The sequence below is a fragment of the Cottoperca gobio genome, chromosome 5 (assembly GCF_900634415.1).
Source record: "Cottoperca gobio chromosome 5, fCotGob3.1, whole genome shotgun sequence".
NCBI classification, from domain to species: domain Eukaryota; kingdom Metazoa; phylum Chordata; class Actinopteri; order Perciformes; family Bovichtidae; genus Cottoperca; species Cottoperca gobio.
Window position 1 is genome coordinate 23,731,569 of NC_041359.1, and position 18,473 is coordinate 23,750,041.

The following is an 18,473-nucleotide window of genomic DNA, read 5'->3' on the forward strand; positions in this document are numbered from 1 at the left end:
TGACTTGTCTTCAGTGCATACAATGAACAAGTCATTATATTTCTTTCTATATCGTTTGACAGCTAATGTGGCTGTTTTCTTAACTTGTGTGCAGCAGGCAGTGAAATAGCTGCAGGATGGGTTTTTCTTAAGTGCAGTCTGGTTGTTGGAAGTCGTGGTTGTGCTGTGACTCAGCAAAGGTTGATTTTAGAAATGTTCAGACGAGATGAAATGTCTGTGTTTCAGTTTTATCTTATTGCTGTTTGATTTTATCTTATCGTTCACGCTTAGAAATATTTTTGCTTTTCTCTCTTTTCTTTTCTTTTCTTTTATTCTCATCCTCGCACACTGTACCTGCTTTCTCCAAATCAAAATCAAAACATCAATTACTTTTAGCTATTTAGCTGACGCTTTTGTACAAAGCGACTTACAATAAGTCTAAACAATCATTATTAGCTTCAACCAGGTGAAATCCTTTAAGTGCAGAACAACAGCTACAAATAGGCCAAACCATATAAGTGCAACATACAAAGAACAGTGGGGTTTTCTTTTCATTCATTCGCTGAGGTGAAGTGGAAACAGGTGAGTTTTCAGTCTGCGACAGAAGGTGTGTAGACTGTCTGCTGTCCTGACATCAATGGGGAGGATGTTCCACCATTTTGGAGCCAGGATAGCAAACAGGCGGGTTTTGTTTGAGGGGAATCTGGGTCCCACTCGCAGTCAGGGAGAGGCGAGCCGATTGGTCGACGCAGAGCGAAGTGCACGTGCTGGGGTGTCTGGTTCAACCATGGCCTGGATGTAGGAAGGGGCTGATCCATTCACAGCACGGTAGGCCAGCACCAGAATCTTGAAGCAGATTCGGGCCGCCACTGGTAGCTAGTGAAGGGAGCGGAGGAGCGGTGTAGTGTGGGAGAACTTGGGTAGATTGAAGACCAGTCGGGCTGCTGCATTCTTGATGAGCTGTAGAGGCACATGCAGTCCAGCCAGGAGGGAGTTGCAGGAGTCAAGGCGTGAGATGACAAGAGCCTGGACAAGAACCTGCGTCAATATTCAATTTCTCTTCAGAATGATTAGAAATAGTCTCTACAGTAATAACTTACTGCATATCTGGTATCGTTAAAACCAGATTAAAAAACAAACCGTTGTTGCACAAGCCTTGCATCATCACGAACCAGACTAAGAAAAGTTCTAGCTTTCCCTAAGACTGAGTAAGAGTAAGTCCTTCCTCTGTTCCTCCTGCTGATGTGTCCTTGAAGAAGACACTGGATCTGTTTTATCAGTCACTAACAGACTCTACTTGACTTTGTCTGGTGATATGTCGCCTTGTACTACACACTACACAAGCGCTTAATTACGCTTTAGTCCGAATGGAGGGTGGAGCATTTGAAATGAAACCCACTGCCTTTTATACAAACAAACACTAATGATATAAATCTACCCAATTAACTTTTGTAATCAATCATTTGAAAGCCCTAATTAATCACAATACATTCTAACTTAGAGACGTGCTGGCTTACTCCCTCTTACCCGATGTGTCTCTATCTCAAAGTATTTATTTCAGTTTCCAGAATAATGTGTTAGAATTTAAATGGCAGCTTGGATTCCCCGGAGGGGCTGTGCCAAGGTGGATTTGATGAGACAAGTAAAAAAAAAACAAAAAAGGGAGCATGGCGGCATTATTATGATTCATGCTTTGCTACATGTAACAAAAAGGTAAGAATACAATGATAGAAAAAGTCCATGTCAGTGATTGGGCGAGCGCTGGAGCAAGAAAAAGCTCTGCTGTCAAAAGCTCTTTGGGAATAATGAGCCTGCATGTTGGGATCTGAACTTACGTGGGTAATGTAAGGTGTTCTGAGTAAGGAGGTTGTGTTGGTGATAAGTAGCACTTTGTTGTCTGACCCGGATGAAATAGGGAGCCAGTGAAATGAGAACATAATCAGTATTATGTGTTTTTGATTCTAGAGGCTGCATTGTGGAAGAATACAAATGTTTGCGGCCGTCTGTGCTGTATTAGAAATGGGCAAACTCGGGGAATGTGGCTGAGGTGGATTAAAACTGCTTGGAATAATAATATTACCACCAAGGCTGAGAGATATTTAGTAAATTGAATGATGCTATTATTTGCCATTATTTCTTCTTTGTCTTTGTTCAGGTGGAGTAAGTTCTCTGACGAGCTGAACTCTAACTGCATTTAAAGTGAGTAAAGTGGGTCGTGGGTGGTGATGGTCTAGTGGTACGCCTTCCAAACAGAACACCAGATGGTCGTGAGTTCCAGGGCTGCCATCATTGCACCCTGAGCAAGGCACTTAACCCTGAGTTGCTCCAGGGAGACTGTCCCTGCACTTAGTTCACTGTAAGTCAATAAGAGCGTCTGCTAAATTACCTGTAATGTAATGTAATTGTTTGTATCTTCATCTGCTCCTGGAGCATGTCAGGTGGCATTCTTATAAGGTGACAAAGGAAGGAGGAGGTCAACTAAACATCAGACTTAAACACAGAAGACCTCTGACAGTATCCATCCGACAGTCAACGTTGTTTGAAAAAAAACAAAAGCATGACCCAGAAGCGTAACCACTAGTTTATTATTGTTCCCATGAGGATAAAGTAAAACAATAAATCAAGTCTGCCTTTAAACAAGTGTCAGGTGCATGTATATACATATATGACATTGAAACATACTATAATAAGTCCACGTTTTCAAACTGGCCACATGGGATGGCTGGATGGGAATATAAACGTGGGTATCGTCAGCACAAAGATGGAAATTTCCCTTCATTTGATGCAGGATATTGCAAAGTGGGGGCATGTATAATAACAACAAATCAGTGGTTCTAAGACAGAGCCTTGGGGTACCCCACAGGAAAGGACACGGCAATACTAAAGAGTTGTTGTAAAGAACTGTGTGCGTCCCAAGTAAGTAAGAATAAAACCATGTGAGCATTTGTTTTAGGGCTCAATAGCAAGCTGCCACAGATCATCTCAAAGCTCACTTGTATATTGATTATCTGACCGTGAGTGTCCATAAACTGCATGTAATTGAATATAGAGAAGTATTCCAGACGCGGTCAAACTTTCTATGTTGATTTTAAATACTGCTCTTTAATTCAGGGACCCAGTCTCCAAGGATAAGTTGAATTTATTAATTGAATTCAGTCCCCTTGTGTTTGGTGAGACCTTGTGTCGTCCCGTCATCCATCATTCACAAATTACAGACATCCTGAACCGGCTTTGGTTCTGGTCTTAAATGTGGGATAGAGGGTTTTTTTTTTCCTTTTTCGTCCCTGACTTGAATACTGCTATCAAGAAATGAAAAATGACCTCTGACACTCATCTTCCTCTCTCAAGCATGTTGTGCATTCAAGGATTGCCAGCTGCAGCGCAGGAATGGTACTTCTGAGCAGAAACTGATTAAGCAGCATTGAGGGTAGAATTGGGCTTGAGCGTTATTAGGGGCTGAAATATTGTATATTTCTTTATCATACAGGTTCCAGGTGCGTGTCTCTGAGGGAACAGTTGGCCCGAGGCTGGCCGTTGTTCGAAATGTCTGAGCACTGAAACCTTTTGTGAGTGTTGACATTTGATAAGGATGATTTTTAAACCCATATTTATCGAGTAAAATCACATTTCTTTGTGCAATAGAGTAGATTTAATGTTTAATATTACACTCAATCTGCTTTACCAAATATTTACATCAAGCTCACTTGTTTTCCAAACCAATTAGAAAGTACAACTGACATTTGCAGCTTTTTTTAATTACATTTCTAAACCTGATTTAAAATCCAGTATCCAGTGCCGTGAGTCTGATTTACAAACCTCTGGTTGATCATCATCTTCCCAGAGAGTGTGTCACAGCAAGTCGTCTCCTCCGGGGGTCCTCAAAGGGTCAGGGCCACAGCAGGGATTAGACGGTGCCAGGGCTGTCAGATTTAGTGAAATGCCACAGTGGGAACAAAGGGCAAATGAAAGAGCTGTTTTGCCCTTTGATGCCGCAACTGAGGTTTAGGCCTATTGCCAAGAGGCGTAGCACGGTGAGAACACAGAGATCACACTGAACGCTGAGACTCTGTGCCACAAAGCACATCACTCGACTTCAGTGTCTGTTTCACTCAGGCAGATCTCATGTTTGTATTATGTGGAAATACGGAAACAAAGTGTGCACATGCAACATAGTGGAGCATTTAGCAGCTAAAGAGCCAATTATCTATCTCAGGGGTAAGTGGAGATTAAAGTCTGAGCTAAAAGGAGGGTATATTATTCATTTACATCCGTCAGGTGGACACGAACACGACTTCCAGTGGGTGCCGATGTTGCTCTGGATGTTTACATAGGCAATGGCAATGGCTATGACATTTAGCAAAGACAATTTTTAAAATTGGCTTTTGGAAAGGTTAAAGTTGCTGCATTCCCATCTATCACCCTTGTTTACTGGACACTTTCAGATTAACGTATGACAAGCATTGCCTCTGATTGGCTGATGTCTGGAAAGCATCCACTCAAGTTCAAGTTTATTTAATTGTAATTAAATAAACTGATATTGCCATGCCTGTGTGAGGACGTCGTTCTCAAACCCATTGAATAAATTCCCTTCTGATTTTTAAATTGCCATCATTTGCAAAACAAAATGGAGCAGTATGCAGTTGCGGCAGTATTACGTGAAATGAGAGGAAAGAAATGGTTTTGTGCATCGTTTTATTGATATTTTCCTGTAATTGATAGGGAATTCAGTGGGTTTAAACAATGCTGCTCCTTGCCGTTAAAACCTTTCAATGATAGAATCACCTGGTGCTCAAAACGAGGAAGTTACTCCTTGTTTTAGATCTTTCTGCTGCGCTGCTGTCCATGGTGCTGAAGGCAGTTCAGCGTCTTTACGGGTCCTGTGTTGCTGGCAGACAGCACCGTCCTCACTGTGAGACGGCTTCTCGTCAAGCAGGCCGGTCACAGCCTCGACGTCTTCGTCAAATAGAGATGTTGCTGAATTTTAAAATTGCTTGTAATTAGTTTGAGTTGATTCATAGTGCATGCCCATATCTCTCCAGCACAGCACAGAGAAACAAAACATCCAAAACAAATAACATTCAATTGTTGCCCAGTACGTGCTGCTGCACTTCTGTTATTTATTATTTCCTTTTTAATTACAATACAACCAACAAACTCTTTTGGTTTATAGTTTTTCGAAAGAAATAAACAAGTTTCACAAGTCTGCCATAAAACAGTGCTCTCATGACAATATGATAAAAGTGTTTGCTGTTATAATACCACTCCTCTCCTCTATGCTGCCCCCCAAGTGTCCACAGTCCTCAGTCTAAAGTTTACCTGAAGCTAATATCAGTCTTGGCAAATTCCCCCATCTCTCACGTTGTAGTCCCACAAGGAAAGCATCACTTTGTTTCCCCTTATGGAGAGGAGGATTGATCACATAATCCGACGAGATGCGTTCACATGATAGTAAATGTTCTCTGCGCTCGCCACGTGGTCCTCTATGGTTCCCTCCCTTGCTCTCTTGTGCTGCTTCAAACAGCTGTTATCTCATTGGTTGCTCTTTGAAAGTTCAAAAGGTCAAAGTTGAAATAATCTGAATTTGTGAGCGCAGCGCGTAACTTCGAGCGGTTTGCGGTGCATATGTGCTCTCCCCCGAAGAAAAACAGCGACACAGCCGGTGCAGAGCTGTGTCGCCGCTGATCATGTGCTTTACTCTCCCAGACACCTAAATGTCAAGATACTGCAAAGTGACAGGTAATTTGCATAGTCCCCAATTAAGTGTTACATCCACAGATGCCCAGAAGAGATGAAACAAACAACAATCGCCCGTCAGATTGACAGCTTCGCATTAACCGCATCCTTTTTTATATTCACAGCAACGTCTTGTGGAACTGCGGGCAACGCTTCGGGGGAGTTTCTTCAAGTGGAAGCACTTTTGATCTGAGGGCTACCAAAAGCCAGTGCAGGTCAAGTTGAGGTTGTTGACAGTGGACAGGCCCTGAGGTCTGAACAAATTATTATTTTGATGAGGCTGCATGATTAGAAACCTCTCCCAGCCTTCTCTTAGTCCCTGTCTTGCTCTCTCATGTGGATAAATCAAAGTCAGCCCCTAACTGAGTCTCTGTTGCTTCTCCTCTCTGCAAAGTCATTAATCCAAGGATGTGGCCCACGGGGCTCTCTCCTCCTGCTTCACTCAATAGCTACATGAAAAATAAGCTTGCTTTCTCTCCCCCTTGCCTCTCTTCTACTCTCCGCATCTCTCTTTTATTTGTTTTAATGGGCTTCTGCTCTTATCCCCCGGAGTGAGAGTTACGTGTCCTGCTGGGGTCTTTTCAGCTGGGTTTTGTGAGCGTAGCGGCGCTGTAAATTGCTGCGCTGTGCCTTCACTCTACATCGCTCTAGGGAACAATCACAGAATCTCCCAATCTGTTGGTGTGATTTGTGTCTTCGTATCCCTTCTCCAACATGCTCGTCACTGTAAACGGGGTGCACATAAAGTAGAAATAAAGGCAACTGGATCCTGTCGTACCTAATTGGGCTATATATATCCACACCCCTGTCGCCAGTCTCAGACACAAACCCTCTTTTCTTCTCTCCTCTGCCTCTCTTCTCTCAATCTCCCTAATTTTTTGTTCCTGTGACGCACTCACCTCCCTCCCCTGTTATCATGGCTTGGAGTAGTGTGAGTTGTGAAATTCATGATAATCAGATCTAGAGGGGCCGTGTGGTGGAGGACAAGAATAGTCTCCCGAGTTCCTGTAGTGTGTCTTTGATGAGCAAGTTATACAATGTCAGCACCGCCCGATAATCTAGCTCTTGCAATTTGTGGCAGAGAGAGAGAGAGAGAGAGAGAGAGAGAGAGAGAGAGAGACAGACAGAGACAGAGAGACAGAGAGAGGATCTCATTTGTTGCATTTGGTTACGGAACAGCGGCTGCCTCTGCACAGCCTGTTTCTGCTCCACAACCTTGTAACTGTACTGACCAGTAATGACAGTGTCACGAAGACAGAAGGAGATCAAATCTTAATGCTTTGTTCGTGAGCTAGTGCGTGTCTCTTTTACGTTTCCTGTGCTCATCAGAGGCAGTGGATTATGTTGCTTGAAAGGCAGGGGAGTCTATCTGCTTAAAGTTCAAAGTTGTCTTTGTCAAACAGCCCCTGAGACACTCAGCGGCTCGAGAAGATGGAGAGAAGTTCTCCTGGCTAACAGCGAGGGGTGGTGTTGCTCCAAGACACCTTCATAAATCTCCTTTTACCTTAGCTTACCTCTTTCCTGTTTTCCATTCTTACACTAAACCCTGAATACAGTGACCTTGTTGATTATTCAGCTTCATAGGGAGTGGTGAATAGCTAATGCGTTCAGAACTTTGGAGGATGCTCTTTAATGGAATTCAAAAATTCATGAAAGTCATTACGTTAAGATTTAATTTACGACTAATGATTCTGTCATGCTGTCCTATAACTGCTGCTTTTTTAACCCACCATTAAAATGTTTTTCAGCGTGATATTTCACACTGAAGAACATTTGGACGGTGCCGCTTTGAAGCAAAAACAAAAGTGCCTTTTAAGCCCACAGTAAGATCGACAAAACCCAAATGATTGTGGGCATTTCAGGCCACTGAGGCAGAGCCTGGTGTCCATGCGATCTTGTCAGAGGTGTAGTTGTGCGCACAGCTAGTAAATATTTAATGTGTCTATGTCCTGCTTTGATGTTCCCACAGAGGAGGAACTGTACTGTAACGATGTAATTGCTCCTCACTCCTGACTGAAGACCCATATAAGACAAGCTGTTGCTACAAGTTAAGGTTTACTGACTATTCTCAAGCGATTACCGTGTGGCTACTCTGTAGAAGAATGTGTTTATGCTCGACGTGCACTGTATGAGCGACCGTACGTTCAGGTAGTGGATCCAGACGGTAGAGAAGTCAACCACTTTGTTAAATACAAACTTTTTTCTACTCTACTATAGTTTGTTTTTCTGTCCTTGCAATTATTATTCCATTCTTCCTTCCTCCTCACAGCTTAGTGTCTCAGTAGCGAACTTCTTTGCTCTGTGTTGTAAACTCTTTTACTCCGGAGATGTTCTGTTAGGAAAGCATTTATCTGCCGCTGTGACAACAGTGTTTAAGGAATGGACTGAACCCCATCTCTCAGAGGACAGCCTCTCATTGCTGTCCAAGATCTCATGTTGCTTGTCAAGTCCTCAAAGTCGAGGCTGACCTGCTTTGGGGGGAAAAAAGCACGCCAGCGCCGAAAGAAACCTGCGGACATAGACTAATTACGCCAAAATGCCCTTTCCCTTTCACCTGCCTCACACATCACTCTGGGTAAATAGCTTTTTGTCTTCCTACATCTTTACAAAGGACATCTTTTGAAGGACATGAGGGGAAAGCAACAGTGAAAAGAGCTCTTGAAACCACATTACTGTAGCGACAATAACAAGTTTGTCAGCAGAAGTCTGGCTCATTGTGGCATTTCAGTGTCATGATCAGGCCGACTGTCGAGGAGGAGCAGCCGTTTGTGCTCTCAGTAAAAGAAAACATCTGACTGGATGCTAAGTTTTGCCTGTGGATTATATCATGAACGTACATTTGAATGCTTTTACAGTACAATAAATCAGCTGGCGGATAAAATGACCGTCAAATGCATAAAAGACATATACATAGACTTTAATAATGGGGGAATCATTTCTTTGACAAACCGTCCTAATGCTCCAGCTTCAAAACAAAGACATCCCAAGAGCCACCTCTGCTAAGCATTGCATTGAAATCTAAATATACTTGACATAAATCCTTGTATTAGTCCCACAACAGGGAAATGTACCTTGTTAATAGTGTAATAGTGTAAATAGCACTTTTCTGCAACGCTGTCACTTCCTCTTAAAATACACATTTTGGTCCTATATAGGTCAATTTTCACAAAAGATGATTGATGTTTCTACAAATCGAGCGTCAATGCAGGTCAACAAGTATCAATATCAATCAATAAAGGAGCTGAAGGACGTCGTTGGGGACACTTTGTATATGCATGTCACATTCCTGTGTCCTCTCCTCTAAGCTTCTGATTTGATTTATAGCTCATGTCTGGCCAGAGGCCAGTCAAACCTAATACAATCACAAAAGGTCGACAGTGGAGTCATCAGGGCATTTCAACATTCGCGCTGATGCTTAGCGGGACAAGAGGACAATTAATACACTTGAACCGGACAGCACCGGGGAGGATGTAACTTGTATACAACAGAGGCAGCTGAGAAGGCAGCCAAAGGCAAAGGTAGGACATGGAAGGAGAGAGAAGTGAAATGTAAAGGAAAGAAAGAGAGAAGTGACGACAGATATCAGAGCTGACTGTCCTCTCCTGTTCGACCAGAAGCAGACGTGCTCTGCCAGCAGATTGAGAAGATATCACTTTCCACACTCTCTGACGCACGTGTCCCTTTAACAATCCCTCCTGCTGATTTACTTTTAGGAAGCTCAAGAGAAGGTTATGCTGATTTTCAGTGCTAAATGTTGTTCCCTGTTCTTTGTGGAGAAGTGTGATCACAGCAGAATCTTTGAATGTAGGTTATAGCGCTGAATTTCCACGGGGAAATAGGTCGGGTACGCCCTGTTTCCAGTCAAACTCCTCTTCAGGGGGATTCAGTTGTCTTCTAAGATGTGAAGCAGGTACATTAAAAGCAAACCTCAGATATTGTTGGACAAAATGACTGCGACTGCTTCAGATTTATTTTGCTCACTCAGACGGTGACACTCGTTTGGCTTCCAAACCTCTTTACCAGAGACTCCAACGGCAGTCACATTCAAATGAAAAGACATATTACTGCCTTGACGTAAGTTGGCGACGCATCTTGGCATCGCAATCCCAGCGCAATACGTACCTTCTGCCAGATCGCTGCAGCCTCCCAAAGGGTAGAGAAGGAAATGTATCAATCATTAAGCTGGGACATTATAACTTTAAGTTTAGTGAGCGCTGCTCTGTGGCAGGAATCCTGTCTCTCCCGAACCTTCAAGTGTCGTTACGGCTTCATGTCTATTAACACAAATAGTCACCCTTGAGTTTCACATCCTGGGAATCAGCAGGGAGAAGTTGCCTTCATTGGACAATAGACTTGGACATTTAAGTATTTGTGTTCTCTCTTCCAGCTGGAAATGAGAACGGATTAACCACACAGAGAAATAGTCCTGTTTGTTTCCAGGACAACAGCCGGACGCACCTTTCTCTTAATCTGGCAGAGATAGGAGCTACTTAGTCAGAAAGCACAGAGGAGACACAAGGAGGGAGGGCCTGGGTGTGTACACACATAGAATACGCTCAGACAAAACACACACACACACACACACACACACACACACACACACACACACACACACACACACACGATGAGGGCTGAGACAAGGAGAGGGGAGAAAGAGTTAGAGGTGTAGAAAGACAGGAGAGGTGAGAAAGGAACAGAGATAGGAGAAAGAGAAGGTATGACTCTCGTTCTGTAGCCCGGCGCTGTAACCTGCCCTGATATCCTGCGCTCACCTGGGAAGCCTCATCAAGCGTTCAGCAGGATGTCTCAGAGGAAAAGGAGTTTCACATTTGGAGCTTACGGAGGGTAAGATAATAGAGGATTATTCTCTCTGAGAGTTCAGTGACTTTGCACTTTGCCAGCTTGTGTGTGTGTGTGTGTGTGTGTGTGTGTGTGTGTGTGTGTGTGTGTTTGGCAGTGTTAGTGTACCTGTTGCACCTTGTTGCTCAGGGAGTTGCACTGCACCTGCTCAACGACTGCACAGCCAGATGACTCTGACAAGGTCGTTGACAGGTCTCCTACAGCTTTAACCATTATTGGTGAATGACTGTCAAGATGCTAAAATGGTGAGCGTTTAAAGAGAATGTGATTCAGCGTGTGTGTGTGATTGGCTTGTCAGGATTATGACTGATTGTCTCGGGTCATGGTGACCTGTTGCAGCATGTCGGATAGTGCAAACTGCTCGGCAAAAAACCCTAACGTTATCGCAGTAATGATGTGAAACAAACGGGTAGTTTGAGGGAATCAGTCGGTCCACTAGTGTTTAATTAAGTTATCCCACGATGATCAAGACATGCACTAAATGTAGGTCATTTAATCAGGAATTACTAGTAATTAAAAGGACCAATTCAAAATATGGACTACGATCTTCTTCAACCACTTTGGTGAAACCGTAGAGATGACAGGGGACTCCTCCAGCGTCCTTCATCCTCTTCATCACTTTAAGCACTCTCATCAGATTAAAGAAACTCCTAATATCTTTCTGGGGAAACAAACACATTAAAAACAATGCCCTGGTTATTCATCATCGCCAAAAATATTGTAAAATGAAAGGCTGATTTAGGCAGTGTTCCTGTTTCACTGTGAGGGAAGTGAAAGTAAACATCCACCTCTTCACTCTGGTGGCAGTGCATACGTTAGATATCTCATCAGCAGGATTTAAAAAGGAGAGCGTGAAAGAGGAAGGATGTGACTTTTTTTTGTCACGGTCTTTCCTGTACGCGAGTGATTTTGGAGCTGTCGCTATTTATGAATCTTTGAGCTATGAAAAGTCTTTGGTTTCTGAGCAGTGAACCACTCAGTGCATTCGAATTCATGAGGCAATGAAATGACTTTTGCTTTTGTGTGTTGCTGCTCGTGGGCTCTGCCAAGTCTGCCCAGAAAACACTCATGAGGCTCCACTTGACATTTCTGTGGTGTGGTCGGAGTCGGGGTGAAAACTATGCCTGAGTGCACAGACATATACTGCAAAGCAATATTAGACAAGGAGGTGCCAGGTGGGACACCTATAACAACATTGTTTGGAACAGCAACATCCCCTTTCTTATCAAAGACAGCAAAAAAATGTACTATTCTAGGAAAAATAGTCAAAACTTCACATTCACATCCCCACTGTGCTCTCAACTGCACTGGACACTTTGTATTCTCTTATTCAGGTCTTTTTTTAGTAACATCACAACCTTTTCTTGTTAAATTAGTAAGCCATGAGGTCATTGTGTGTATATTGTACATGCATGAACTAAATGATGATGACTGGTTTTGCCGATTGAGGCTATTCAGTCGTGTTACAATTATCAAACGGAACAGAGGTGTCCATCTCCACTATGCATGACAGACAATGACAGTTTCTCCTCAGTCTTTGTCGCCAAATGGAAACTGATGAGCTGGAAATATCGACTCGACCTTTAGTTGTCAGAGAGTTCAGGTCCATCAGACGTCACTCTAGTTATTTGGAAACCCAGCGTACTTTTGTACGTTTGTAATGTTGAAATTGAGCCAATGAGTCCTGAAATGGAGGAAAAGTCTCAAATAACATCACGACATTCTGCTTGTTTAGGTGTTTGGCTATTTAGTACAGTTTGTTTTTGTAGAGGAGCACATTTCTAAGTGGATTCTTCTCACCCACAGTGATACACAGGGATGGATTATGGCTCTCACCCACACTATGGATTATACTGTTTTGTATGTCACTGTAAAATGTTCTTCAGCATCACTTTCGATTCCCGTGAGCTTAATCGAGTGAGGTAGTGCGGAGAGAAAGGGTTGGATCGATGCATCCCTACATGCACTTTTCATACGAACCACCGAAACATCTACCTGGGTGTGTTGAACGTTTAGTGTTAAAGGTTCAAAGGGAATGTATTGAATCATTAATGAGAGCAGCGCAATGAGTGGAAACTTTGTTGTTGTCCCCGAAGAAGCTCCAGTGGAACAGTTCGACGGTGACTTCGCTGCTGACGGATTGCGTTTCATATTAATTTAGCTTTCCCAAAGCGTTCCCCTCCGTTTATGATCCAAACTGATCAATCGCAGACCTCCTTCTCTAATCTTTGAACCATGCCTCGGGATCCTGACATGAATTGGCATGTGTGTGTGTGTGTGTGTGTGTGTGTGTGTTTTACGTTCTCATTTTGATGCGTCTAACAGATTTAGTTTGTTGCAGTTGTCTCTGTCATGTGTCTCTGTTATTAAAAGCCTTGTTGTGGAAAAGAAGTCTCTGTGGGGGAAACGAATGCCTCATGAATAACAGGGAGAGGATTCTCAAACAGAAACGGATGCAGCACAGACTTGGACCATCAAATAACCGATCTACATTTGTTTTCTCGCCGCATAATTTCCGCGATACAATTTAATTGAAATTGCCGTTAGCAGATAATAATGTGGCTCTGAAGGAGCTCAAAACAACAACTGGAAAGTGTGATCTATTACTGTACTGCCTCACGGTAATGTGACGTTCTTCTTTTGTAGTATGCAAATTGAGAGCGGGCAATTATGTGAAGTAGGAACAAGGATTTAAAAACAACTGTGTGGGTGAACAAATATTTTTTTTAGCGTCGTTTGCTACGTGGATATTCGGTGAACATTTTCCTTAAACCTCCCACTTGTATTTAAATCAATAATCCATTGGAACAAGAAGGCAAGGTCAGTTCCCCGTCATAAACATCCCTATGATGCTCAACATCATGGCTGGCTGGTTCCCTGCTGGTGAGTGAAGTCAGCTTTAAGCCTGAAGACAACTGGCAACTATTCAGCCAAGCGAGAGATTATAGGATTGTGTGCATAACCCACTGTTTCAGTTTCCCTCGCAGGTATTTTACCTACCTGGTGGTGTTGTTGTTGCACCCAGTTCTCCTTTACTTTCAGTCACTTTAGCTGTTCAGCTGTATGCATTTAGTTTTTCATGGATCTGATCCAATCCAGATGGTTGTAGACGTCCGCAACAGTTTGATTATATGCTAATTTGTTTCTCTCTTTTATATCATTGTAAATGATGAAATATTGGACTCTAGGACATTGTGATGGGAATTCTCCATTGTTTTGGATGTTTAAATATTCATGGCAACATCAAAGTACTAGTAATATCAGAGGTTGAAAATATGTTCTTTCAGTACTACTGGGACACACACACACACACACACACACACACCTGTCTTGACTAAATGAAGTTCTGGGCGCAGTCTGACACACACTCTGCCTTTTTATTTTGATGTCTCTTTAATTCCTATTCCCTCCAGGACAACTCTTGTTTTTGTCTGTCCAGATATCACTGCAGGTTTCTTCTGTATACTTGTCTCTGCAGCTCTCCACATGATTTTGAGAAGACTCAAATGTTTACCGTTTGTACGATCAGCACGCTGCCAAGTTGCATCCTTTTCCGAGCGACCAGACAAAGGCTTCCTTTCCCCACTTAAGGGTTTGTTTGTCGCTTCTACTAAAGCTGCATTCAATTATTCAGAAACGTTTGATGGCAGCTCGAAAATGTAATTAGCTGGTGAAATTCTGGTGCGCTGCCTCCTCTGTAGATGTCTCAACCAGGTGCTGCGAGAGTGCACGGACGTAGGACACGTGTAAAAATAGAAAACCTGTAGGTTCAAGTCAACCACTATAATACATCTACGACTACTTTACTGTGCATGTTGAAACCCCACAGACAATAACCCCTTTTCACCACGTCGAGCAGAGGAAGAGTGCTGATGTAGGGTAACTACTAAAGAGCTCTTGACACTTTCTAGTCCTTCCACTTAAATAAATCTCGATGAATACAGCCACATCTTGTATTGATGTCTCACATTAAACATAATTACACAGAGCTTTCTGTGTGAATGGCTCAATTATGTTCTGCTGTTTCTTTTCCTGGTAGAGAAGGAAGCATGCTGAGCTTTTAATGTTTCTCAGCTGTCGGTGGAATTCATGTGATTCTCTATCGAAATATGTGTCATTAAAATGCATAAGAATGAGCAATTACTTTACATTTCTTAAAACCTCTGAGGTAAAAGGGTTTTAAATGTTTAGCTAAGCCCTTTTTGTTACCTTCTACCTGTTTGTGTGTGCTTCCTGGAGTGTTATGTGCCTCCACAGTAGATGAAGGTGAAGTTGTTTATGTGTCTGTTTGTCACTCCTGACTGTTAACACCAAAACAGTGTGTTGCCTGTGTCAGCAGAGGAATAATCACCAAGCATATCGCTGACTTGCAAACTAATAATTCCATTCTCAACACTGAGCAACAGAAAAAACAAACACAGCAAAAGGGCAGAGCCCTCACCAGCAACATGCGCAATGTCAAATACATTTTACAGTTCTACAGGTGAGATGTGTCTCATGACAAAAACAATGTGTGAACTGCAGACATTTCACAAAATAACATGTTTGATGTGAGACACACACACACACACACACACACACACACACACACACACACACAGTGGTGAAACTGTTTCAATTCCTTACATCATCCTCTCAAAGTCTGTCCAATATTTTTACCACAAACACAAGAACTGAAATAGGGGAGACGGGGGGGGGGGGGGGGTAGACGGAGCTAGAGATAATAACAGGTTGCTGAGCTAGTTGGCAGAAACGGAGGAATATCAGTGTGGAGACGCAGACATGCGCAGATACACAGGTAAGACATTTAACAGCCCTGGTTTGACCACTTTGCTCTATCCTGCCATCCAATGGTGTGGACATGCCTGTGCATAATGACCCTCTGCTCCTTTAAAGAGTAACTTAGAAAGGTATTACAACAATTTAGTAATTGCACTTCTCTAATGTGGGGGGGACTTAGAAGATTTTGAAAGAATTGTAACGATCAAAGTATCAAAGGCAGAGATATCCTGACCTTTAGCCCCTTGTTTGTGTCAAACACGACATCCTATATTTCCCAAAATGCAACTCTTTCATTAGACATGCCCACTTTCCAACCCCACACATCCAGTTTGTGATGCAGTTTCCACAAACGTCTAGGTCCATTATTTTGTAACATTTGGGAAGCTCCCTTCACAGAAGACATTAAACAAATGTTTTCACAGGCTGAGTAGTTCTCAATGTGAACTTATGAAGAGTAAACTGAAGTTCATGTGTACAAATGGTGGAGTGATTCTGTAATTAAATACCTTTTCATTCGTGTGTGTGTGTGTGTGTGTGTGTGTGTGTGTGCTCCTGAAAAAACATTATCAGACTGTGCACCCAGTTCATAACCATCCCAAAGTCTCCATGGCATGAATAAATTATTTTAGAATAATCTCTGAATATTTTATGACCGTGATAGTAAATCACATGAGATGTGCACAAAGTGTTGCTCCTGAATGCATCCCTTACTCCAAAGTCTCCTTTGGCTAAATCTTGCTTTGTGACATTGCCGGGAATCTCATTCATCATTTTAAAAGGTTTTTCATGAGACGGAGGAAGGAAAAGCAACGATCAATACACCGTCTTTCCTTCAATGTCGACAGATATTGGCGACAAAACGTAGCTGACTGCCAAGCAAATGTTTGTTTTAGTAGCCCTCAACATGCTAATGGACATGTCCAAGTCACATAAATTGTCCTTGGATTGCATTTTACTTCTTGAGAAATCGCAGACTATACTTAAGCAAGCTTCCGTTGCCCTCCTCTCTTTATTCACTTGAAGCAGACGTCAGCAGAATGGCTTCAATTACCTTTTATGTTATTTTCATTTTGTTGTTGTTACTGACGACTGGAGTGAGTGCCTGTGAGTGTATTGGCATCGAATGACAAGGGTAATTATTGGATTGGCATAGCCCTGGGGAGGAAGGGATAAGCAGTGATTATTAGGAGATTGATTGTCCACACGCAGCGTCTCCTCTGGTGCCGCTTTCAAAGATTGATCCAGGTGGGAGGTTTTGCTTTGCATCATTTGTATGCAGGGTAAATGGAAAGAGAGAACCAGCCTCAGATAACTCCTAACTCCTAAATGTAATGCGGAAACCATTTCTTTAATCTTCTATTCCCTCTTTTTCTCTTCCCGGCAGTTCATTTTACTTAAAGGCATACACGCTGTGTCTGTCTCTCTCTGTAATTACTTATGAACAGCAATACATTCTTGTAATTAACTCCTTGTATATTCATCCCACATGCTTTGTCTGCTTAACCTGTTTTTCTTGACTCTTCTTTTATGCAACCTGCACTATTGGTTGTGTCGGTTGCAGCGAGGTTGAGACTGTCTGTGCTGTTGGCATAAGACTGTGATTACCTTGATCAGCGTTGGGAATGAATTACATCATCATATATTTCTTGTTTTCTCCCTGAGGTGTAAATAAGTCGCTAAGATTGTCGCTACTAGTTGGCTCTGAGGAAAACGGAAAGCAATACCTTTTTTCTTCGCGACACTGGCGTCAACAATAATACCACTTGGAAACGCTCGTGGGGCAGGAGGGGAAGTTGTAAAGTTGCCTCCTGCCACTTTAAAAAAACGAAAACATTGAAGCTGCACTAACCAATATTTGTGTATTAGCAATTGTAGCAATTAGCATGACAGGGGGCGTCTGTAGTGGCTCATACAATTATCAATCAAGTTTCATTCACTGTTTTGATTGAGTCTCACCGCTCTCATCAGCATGGATTCCAGCCTTAGCGGACGGCTCCTACAAAGTGAGCAACTAGTGGGCCAGCGAGCACCGAAACTGCTCTCATCAAAGTGACAAATGATCTTATCCTTACAGCTGATGCTGGCGTTCGTTCATTTGAGCTCCGCAAACGGCACTGTTGATCACTCAATTTTATTGGATCGCCTTGAAAAGTTGGGTTGGCATCAGGGACACTGCTCTAGGTTAAAGTCTTACATTAATCAAACAGTAATGTCAGTAATGGTTGGTGATGCCGTGGTGTTCCCCGAGGTTCATCCTTGCCCACCTGTTGTTGTATACATGTTGCCACTGGGCTATATCATACGAAAATACAATATTCAAAACCATTATTATGCAGATGACACGCACATTTATGTCCCATTAAAAACCTGTGAAGTAGGAAATATTCATCAGTCGATCCCAATTTCACTGAAACATCTTGTCTCTGTGTCTACAAATGTTAAACCTGCAGACAGAAACCAGGCTATTATATATTTGACATTGACCTTTAATTTGAAAAGAAGGTTGCACTGGTATTTCAATCATGTTTTTATCAGCTGAGGAGTATCTAAAACATCAGGTCTTTTCTCAGTCGAACTAATCTGGAGAAGGTCATGCTTTTACTTTATCTCGGTTAGGTTATTAGAATTCTTTTTATAAAGGGTCTGTCTCATACCTTCAGCTTGTACCAAATGCAGCTGCTCGGTTTCCAACTAATACTAGAAGACAATATCATATCAGCCCTGTTCAAGACTTCCTTCACTCGTTTCCAAATGGATTTCAAGATATTACTGGATACTTTTCAAGCACTTCATGGTTCAGCTTCCATTTCCATTGCTGAATTGCTGCTTCCATATGAGCCAGAGTGCAGATCCTCAGATCCTCAGATCCTCAGGCAGAGCTCTGCTGGCTGTTCCTGAGTCACGGCTCACTCTCGAGGTGACGGGGCTTTTGGAAAGCGGGCCCCTCAGCTCTGGATCTCCCTGCCTGAGGATCTCACACTGACACAATCAGTAACATCCTTTTAAATCACTTCTCAAAACTCATCTTCTTAAAAAAAGCTTTTAAATTAAATGAATGCAAGGATATCATTTATTTTCCATGTAATTGCCTCCTATATTTTATATTACTTTATTTCCGT

At 42.5% G+C, this 18,473-nt stretch overlaps 1 protein-coding gene across 1 annotated transcript in view; it reads left to right on the forward strand.

The window, feature by feature from the left end:
* rap1gapb (RAP1 GTPase activating protein b) overlaps window positions 1-18,473 on the forward strand; it is an 82,303-nt gene that overhangs the window by 18,201 nt on the left and 45,629 nt on the right. The window lies entirely within an intron of this gene.